Genomic DNA, 8,444 nt, shown 5'->3' with positions numbered 1-8,444 from the left:
TATCTTCTCAAGTTCCTGTGAAACCCGTCCAGAGAGTTGCTGTAGGTTTTCACCCGATGCCCATATGGTAGTGTCATCAGCAAACAAAATTTCTTTGCTTGTTTTGTACAACTTTTAAAACTGACAGTAAGCACATCTAATTTTCATTACTTTCTTCTTTTTCTTTTTGTAGCACAAGCATGTAAATATTGAAAAGTGTGAACTGCTCCAAGGTTGGAAGAAAATTTCACTGTGGCCGAAATTACAGAAGAATAAAACTGTGTACAGTGCAACGCAACACGCTTGCTAACAGATGCTAACATTATCTATAAGGTACCAATCATACCAGACCAAGTGAGGACTTCTACATGTTGGGTTCAAAGCTGAGACAAAGTTCATTTGTGCCTTGGAGACAGTAGTTGGTCAAGTTGAGTTTCACTTTTCAGTTTAAACTTTAAGGTCAACATAGACAAGAGATTTGTACTAAAAAATAAAATAAAATAAACATCTGCAATTCCATGACAACTAGACAAATTTCATCTGCTGAAGAAGTCCATTTGATGCAATCAAAGGTTCCGCAATCAAAAACAGAATCTGCTTTATTTGCCAGGTGTGTCGGATACACTAGGAATTTGACTCTCGTACATCGGCTCTCAATGTGCATGTACATATCCCCATGCAAGGGGCAAGTAAACAATGAATCGTGTAATGTGATTGTTTTATTGACTAATCTGAGTTTGTATGGACCATTTCACAATACAGCAATGTAAACCAAGTGGCTTTTTATTAACTGGCCATGAGAGTGGTGCGAATGTAAAATATTTTATGAAGTCAAGTGAAAAGGATTGTGTGTGTTGAGGTGCGAATGCATTGTCACACTCTATCTAATTGCTTGTATGATCACCTCCAAAGGCTGAGACTGTGACAGTTCTGGCATTATGTCTGTATGTGTGCGTTCTGCCCTTGAGAAATGAATAAATATAGCACCCACGCTTCAAGTTTGCTTACGCACATGTTTGTATATTTGGATGGCCATCTGGTTATGAGCATGAGTGGGCACCCTCGTGAGGTGGCAGTGAATCAGTATGTTGGTCCTGGCTGAGATGGTATGTGTTTTAGTGAGGTGTAAGGTGTTTAGTGTGCAATCAGTCACACTGTGCAGAAGCTGACACTGCCTTTAGGAAACACAAACACTCAAAAAAGCTCAAAGGGATTAATGTGCTGCAGTCTGAGGGTAAATCCCGATTCCCTTAATTGCTTTCACGTTTCCCTCACTTGCATCCGTTTGAGCCTTAGTCCTGCCCAACATAGAAGGAAAAGGTGCAAAGAAAAAGCGCAAGGAGAGGGATTGAGGAAACACATTTATATAGCTATTAGAGATCCTTGCCTCCACTTTTTCACCTGAAGAATCCAATCACAAACTGATTTCTGATAAAGGGATGTGTTAGTCCAGAAAAGACTTCTGCAAAGGACTTCTGCTCTTGTGTATCCTCACTAGAATATGGATAGCTAAACCAAGCCTAATGGGACCCTTCAGTACCTGAGGGCTCAGGCTGGATTCGGACAGAAATATTGAAATTATGTTCGAGTCCAGGTCGCGTTCAGACACATAAAATCAAACTTCAGGCTAGACAGCTGGACACTTAATTGTCTGCTTCATTTAATACTGTAATACAGGGGAAAACACCATACAAACTCAACAGCTTTGGGCTCGGGTCAGGTTTGGACAGAAATATGCAGCCTGATCCACGCTCTACTCCTTGCTCCACAAAGCAGGAATAGGAGCTTTAGGACATCATTCAAAATGGCAGACTGAAACAACTTCCAGGTCGAGCAAGGAATGATCAAATAAGGAAACTGGGATTGGCCCACAATGACTCATGATGGGAACAGCGGTGGGTAGGGATAAGGAGAATAAATCAACAGCAGGAGGGCATCCTTTTCATCTTCAAAGAGTGAGATGCAGTGCGATAAAGTGTGGAGGCAGAGTGATAAAGTACAAGAAAAGAATGCATGGAAAGAAGTAGCGTTATCAGAACATCATCAGACATAATGATCAATCAAACGAAACAACAATGTCAGCTTTAGGAGCCTGATATAGAAACGCAGTTAGTCATGTATAATAAAAGCAGATTGTACAAATAAGACAATAATCTCACAGCCTCACAAAAATAGACCCAACTGAGAGAACTTCAAAAGCAGCAGTGGTGCACCAAATAAAGATCAAGGTTGCCTATTTATTTTAATTTTATCCCTCATATTTTGTAGTTTAGTTTATTTAATTGCAAACAAATGTGTGCCAGTGCGAACAGCTAAGCATAAGTCTTAATGACATTTTTCTAACCACTAAACCATAGCAATTAGTCAGTGAAACTTTAAGATCTTCTGCCAGAGCGCTACAGGAGCCTTTATGTGATCTAAGAGGATTTAAACACATAAGTAAACCCTTAGTTAAGTTAAATCCTTAAGATTTTAATGACATCAGCCAATTTTTCTGCAATCATTATTCAGTGTATTTACAATCAGTAAATAGTAGTTTTTATTGGTTGTGGTGGAGTCTGCCATTCCTGCAAATTACATACATATCCATACATATCCCAATCAGGCAGTATTGACAGCAGGCATACGGCTCATGCTAACTAAGTATGGAAAGTACTGTGCACTTCGCTGAGATGAATAATTCAGTGCACCATTGTTATGACTGTATGGTAATGAGCAAAGGCACTGCTCTTCCTGGTGATGTGCTTAAGTACTGACTTTCTGGCAAAACCTTGCCAAGTTTAAAATGCCAGATGTGATCACAAGAGAAGGAACACACCCACAGGGAAATGTTTTCAAACAAAGACATGCAGTTTTCAACTCCATTTATAATTCACTCAAACAATAAATATTAATATAAAAGTAAAGCCAACAGAATGACCGCTGTAATGGTTTCATAATTATAAGCAAGATTTAGTTGTCTGTAAATTGATTTTCATTGCTCAAATGAACTGAAGCTAATGGCTGGTTGGAAGGTTGGAAAAATTAATTAATCAAACTAAAAAGCTATGGACTAATGAAGACTAATATAGCACTAGAGTAAAATGAAGCCTTTTGGTCATCTTAACCACAATTTCATTTGAAAAGCAGTCAGATAATGCTAGTTTGATGTTTTATATATACATATATTCTTTATAAATGAAGAAATGACAAAATGACTGGTCTGGCTGGCATTTTTTTTCAAAGCTGCTCTTTTGTGTTTGTGTACAGGGAGGTAATGTCTGGGTTAAACTAGCCCTCCAATATGATTCTAACAGTGACCTGCTCTGTCCTCCCGTAAGGGGCTAACACTAAACCTTATAGCCGTGCTGAGTCACACTGCCAGGGACAGCTTCTCCCCAAGGCCCAGCAAGGTGAATCTATCTGAACTGTGACCCCTTAGCCTGCTCCAAGCCATGCCTATCTACTGTATCTATCCCTCTCTTACTCTATTCTGTTTAGGTCCCTGAATTTTTCAGCCACAAGTGTCCCCCTCAATGTATACAATAACACTTCTTATTATGCACTATGTAGATGATTAAACTGATGTGAGATTGGCAAAAGCAACACATTTAAGTGGGAGGATTGAGATTTAACTTCTAATATAATTAATGACCACATGCAGACACTTGCAACTGGAACTTAATCAACTAATCCATCAGCCTGCCAACATCACATCTACCCTGACCTTAGCCTGTGTGGACTGTGAGGATGGGAAAGAATAAGCAGCTGAGACAAAGAGGGGATTGGGGGATGTGAGGTGTAAGCAAAAATGACAGTACAACCAACTTAATTATGTGCAGTTGTTCTATCTCTCTCCCCTAGCCACAGCTCTGCATCTCTAGCAGTCCCTGTGGAGGCTGGTTGTAGCACTCCAGTCATGAAAGGCTGCCAGCAGCTACACACCACCTCTTCGCTGCTCCCTGGGCTCATTTCCAGGATGTTTATATCTCTAGTGGCACAATCAAAGTAGATCAGTCCCACTTTCAGTACTGACATGAATACTAATTCATTCAGTGTGTAAACTTATCTTTGACAATATGATTATTTTACCAAAAGGTGTTCATAAATATAAGTTTTATCAGCAGCTGGATGCTGTATAATTGTTCTAGAAGTCTGAGATGCAGCAGCAATTACAGCACATTCATCTGCCTCTTGCCAGTGATTCATAACCTCCCTATGGAAGATGTGAAGCCATTTTAATAATAGACTCCTTACAGCATAGAGAAAGCACTGACAGTACAGTTGAGTGTATTCTGGGGGTCATCACATATGGATGGAAGAAGAGTGAAAGCAGAGACTAGGGAGGATGGAATGCATAGTAAGTGGAAGGTCTCGCTTTAGCTTCTCTGTCTCTTTATAGCAACATCTCAGGGGAATCTGCCACAAACAAGGCAATATCACAGCCCCACATTTGTTAGATAAGCCCCACTCTATTCAAACAAACAAAAGGGTCTGTGAATGCTCCACAGGGATATGCTAAATAAAAGCATAATGATTTAAAGATAATTTGATGACACACCTGTTAACAAATACAGTAATATGGATTCACATGTAAACACTGCTCACCAATATATACTGATTTTGGCATGGTGTATGTATTGTACTGTGATAAAAAAGAGAATATATGGCACAAACACACACACACACACATCCTGTGGCTCCGGAGTGATGACACTCATTTGGCTCAGGGAGCCATGCTGAGGAGTCACACTGAGTGAGAAATTGAACGGATGTGAGGAGGTGCGAAAACAGGAAGAGTTTAAATCTCTACTTCTTCCACTTTTTGTGTGGGCAACTGAGTGCAGCATTTGAGGAGAGAATGCTTGAAAGTATGCACTGTTTGTAAAATTCAACAACTTAAAAAAATACATACAAAAGTCTCCAAATTGAAGAATTTAAGAGAAATGAGTTTTTCACTCTCTCTTCAATAGTGGCTATTTGGAACAAATACACACCTTAAAACATAATTGGAGCAAATATTTTGCAAACTATTGCAATTTAAGCATAATGTGGCCTTTATAGAACCATACTGGCCCAAATATGAGACAATATATTTCTGAAAAAGTGAAGGACATAAGACATTGGAGACTATACATTTAGGTATTCACAACCTCAGATATTCTACTGGAGTGATGAAAGTACTGGTGTTCTCCTACAGAGAAGGCTGCATTATGGGTTGGCTGGAGTATTAAAGTAAAAGGCTGGTCATCCATCAGGGAAACACATCGCTGCACTGGGTGATGTGCTTTTTCATTGCAAAACCCCAAAACCCAAATATGTTGCTCCAAAGTCTCCGTGCAGCCATAATTTCCTGAAGTTATTTAGTCCCTGAAGCTTTCAAAAGTGTTCAATATTTTCAAAAAGTAGAGGGGTTGTCTTATAACCTTGCCAATTTAAAAGGCAAGAAGAGTGAGAGTTAATGGTCAAGAGTCACTTTAATATTTATCTCACTGTCCTCAAAGTGTTTAACCACTGAGAAAGGTGTTCCAAGAATAAAATCTCACTCAGCTAATTACTATTATGTTTTATATTAACAGGCAAAATAAATAACCTATGTGGTACTTAAAGCTTTAATCACTCATTTAACATTAAAGTTGCTGCAACCCATGTGTCCATTTGTACTGCAAATGGAAACGCCTAAAGGATTTCATTAAGCACCCTATTTTCTATCAAACTCCACTCACTATTCCATTATTGGAGATCAATATCAGGGTGGCAGGAGGATGGACTTGAATGTTTAAAGGTCCCACACTCACCAGTGACAGCTCAGAAATAAGACTGAGGAGTATGTGAGCAGGACACGGAGACAGTATGAGTGATGTGTTGACAGTAGTTAGGCAGAAAGTGCTTCATCAAGATTTATCCTCAGAGGCTGTGTGTACAAACAGGCACTACAGTCCATTTGATGGTCCTAGGGAAGTCGATTTACTGGCTCACAGCCTGTAATGGCATGAATCAATCACACACAAATGGTGGGCACAAAAATACAGACACACACACACACGTAGGAAAAACAAAAACCTATCAAAACAAATGTGATATGCCCACACACACTCACACACAAACCCTGACCCTAGAAGGTGATCTCCAGAGCCATCTGTAATCTTACACAAACAACTGAGTATTACACTCCCCCTAATGCCTGTGTAACTCATGTATGATGAAGTGACTCAGACCTGCAGGCTGTTGTTGTGGTGGGCTCATGACAGTACACACCAGCATCACGTCAGGAACAGCTACCTGTACCACACTTCCTCCAGCAGGACGACAGCTGAGCTGACCAATGAAACGAGTGACATGGCAGCAGAGAGACCAATAAATTGTAGGACTGAGGAAGAATTAGTGTGCATTTGAAAAAAATTCATGTCAGCAGTTATGGCCCAAATTAGATAGTTTTGAGCTGTAGAAAAGCCAGATGCAGCACAGACTGTCAAACAAAAACTACAGCTATAAATGGTTGCCTGGTTCTTTTCATATCATCACTAATAGTACTAAGTAATTAGGAGTGCTTCCAATTAATACAATTTAAAAGATAGATAAGTACCATGAATAATATCCTGGTGGGCTGAATCCATTTTTCGCATTGGACAATTTGATAAATTGTAATATTTAGATGTTTGTCACCCTGTTACACCCTGGAGCCAAACCCAGCCGGCAATGGGGCGAAAGGCGGGGTACAGCCTGGACAGGCTGATATCTGATTTTATGTTAAATTTTTTTTAGTTAAGGGATCTCCAAAGTTATAATTCATCAAGAGTGAAACACTAATGTCTGCACCAAACCCCATGACAATCCAACCAAAAGCCATTTGTTTAAAACCAAAAATGTGAAGCGCGTGGTGGCACTAGAGGAGAAGGGAGAGGAATACCAAAGACAACATGAATTATCATCTGTGGACCATGAAAGCCTGTACAAATGTTCACAGAAACCCATTTAGTAGTTGTTGAGATATTTCAGTCTGGACACACAGTGATGGACTGGCCAAAAGATCAACGATGGAATTTCGAGAACCATGCTGCTAGCGTAGAAATACAGTTAACATTGAACCTGGAATCATGTATTTGAACATGCTAATTAACCACGTGGCCTAGGTAGTGAGTGTCAAGCAGCTGGATTATCCCTAAGTCCTTCAATATGTGACCCCGATGTCAAGCCATTTCACAGCAGTTATCGACCCAGATGAAGTATCCTTGAGGAAACCGCTGAATACCTTTCTACTATCTGAAGAATAACTGTTAACATAATCCTGATCTCTGAACTTCCTGTACACATAGAAATGTTTTAAACTGTTAAACAAAAGCACAACACTGGTTTTCTGAGAAATAAACTGAATAATTTTACATCTTACAGACCACTGAACACATTTCAAAACCTGCAATTCTTGGTTGACTAAAACTAAAAGTGTGTACATTATAAAATCTAAAATACTGCTGAAAGTGGTTCTGGATGAGCTAACCCAAATACATAGAGGCTAAACAAATAAAAGTGACACTGCATAGGGCTACTGGAGATCCTGTGTGTAAACTCTGACGTACTGAAAAAAGTCTGGGCGGTTCCTCTTGTCATCTAAACATTTCAGCCGTCTGGACAAGAGATATAATCTGCACAAAGATGATCAGGGGCTTTTTGCTGCTGGGCGTCCTGGCTGTCCCACTTAGGCCATAACACGCAGCACCATCTCGTGACGAGACAGTCCCCTTGGCTTCCTTCCAATGCCCTGCAGACTGAGGCCATGTGTCTGCTCACTTATCTGTGAATAACTGCTCCTTGTTGCCTTCGCCTTCACTCTGCCTTTTTACTCTCCTTCATCTGTTTCCCGTCTCTCACATTTCGATGATTCTGATCTTCACCTCTCTACTTTGCAACCAATTTATTTTTTTTTTGCTCTATTTTCCTCGATTGCTTTTGTGAATTTCACTTTCTTATGTTTTTCTCGCTCTAGCTGAAACCCTGAAGTCAGGATGACCAGTCCAGTTGATGAGCGACATTGTGCTTCTAGTGTCTCATGAATGAGGGGAAGCAAATGCTGACCAGTCATTCATCATAACTGATAGACCGCTGTTGGAACAAAGCTCAAAATCACTTCAGCTTCATAACTCAGCTTGACAAACTTCACACTCAGAACTTTGTCAGCAGAAGTGTACTCATCTTGTGCCAAAAAAAAAAGAGTATTTCTACATATCATTGACTTTATAATCTGGCTGACATTTATTCACTCACTACTACGAGCCAGAGTGAATCACAGTGGCTCGATGGGATTGGTCTAAACCTCTAATTCAGTCTCCATTGAGCCCAGGCGGAACCTGTGGTTTTCAAAAGTGTCCCAAGAAAACCCTCAAACTCAGGAACACATCCTTTACTAGATGTAAAATCATGTTTCATACCATCTACAGAACTGATGCATCTCAGTGTTCATAAATAATTGCCCATTCTGCAGCCAGCAG

At 40.0% G+C, this 8,444-nt stretch overlaps 1 protein-coding gene across 1 annotated transcript in view; it reads right to left on the bottom strand.

Annotated features, from left to right (window-relative positions):
- The window catches only part of gjd1b (gap junction protein delta 1b), a 23,151-nt gene that overhangs the window by 12,958 nt on the left and 1,749 nt on the right, over positions 1–8,444 (bottom strand). The window lies entirely within an intron of this gene.

Source organism: Monopterus albus, unplaced genomic scaffold (genome assembly GCF_001952655.1).
Source record: "Monopterus albus unplaced genomic scaffold, M_albus_1.0 scaffold8.1, whole genome shotgun sequence".
NCBI classification, from domain to species: Eukaryota; Metazoa; Chordata; class Actinopteri; order Synbranchiformes; family Synbranchidae; genus Monopterus; species Monopterus albus.
Note: the sequence above shows the minus strand (reverse complement) of the source record. Positions and strands in the feature narration are given on the sequence as shown.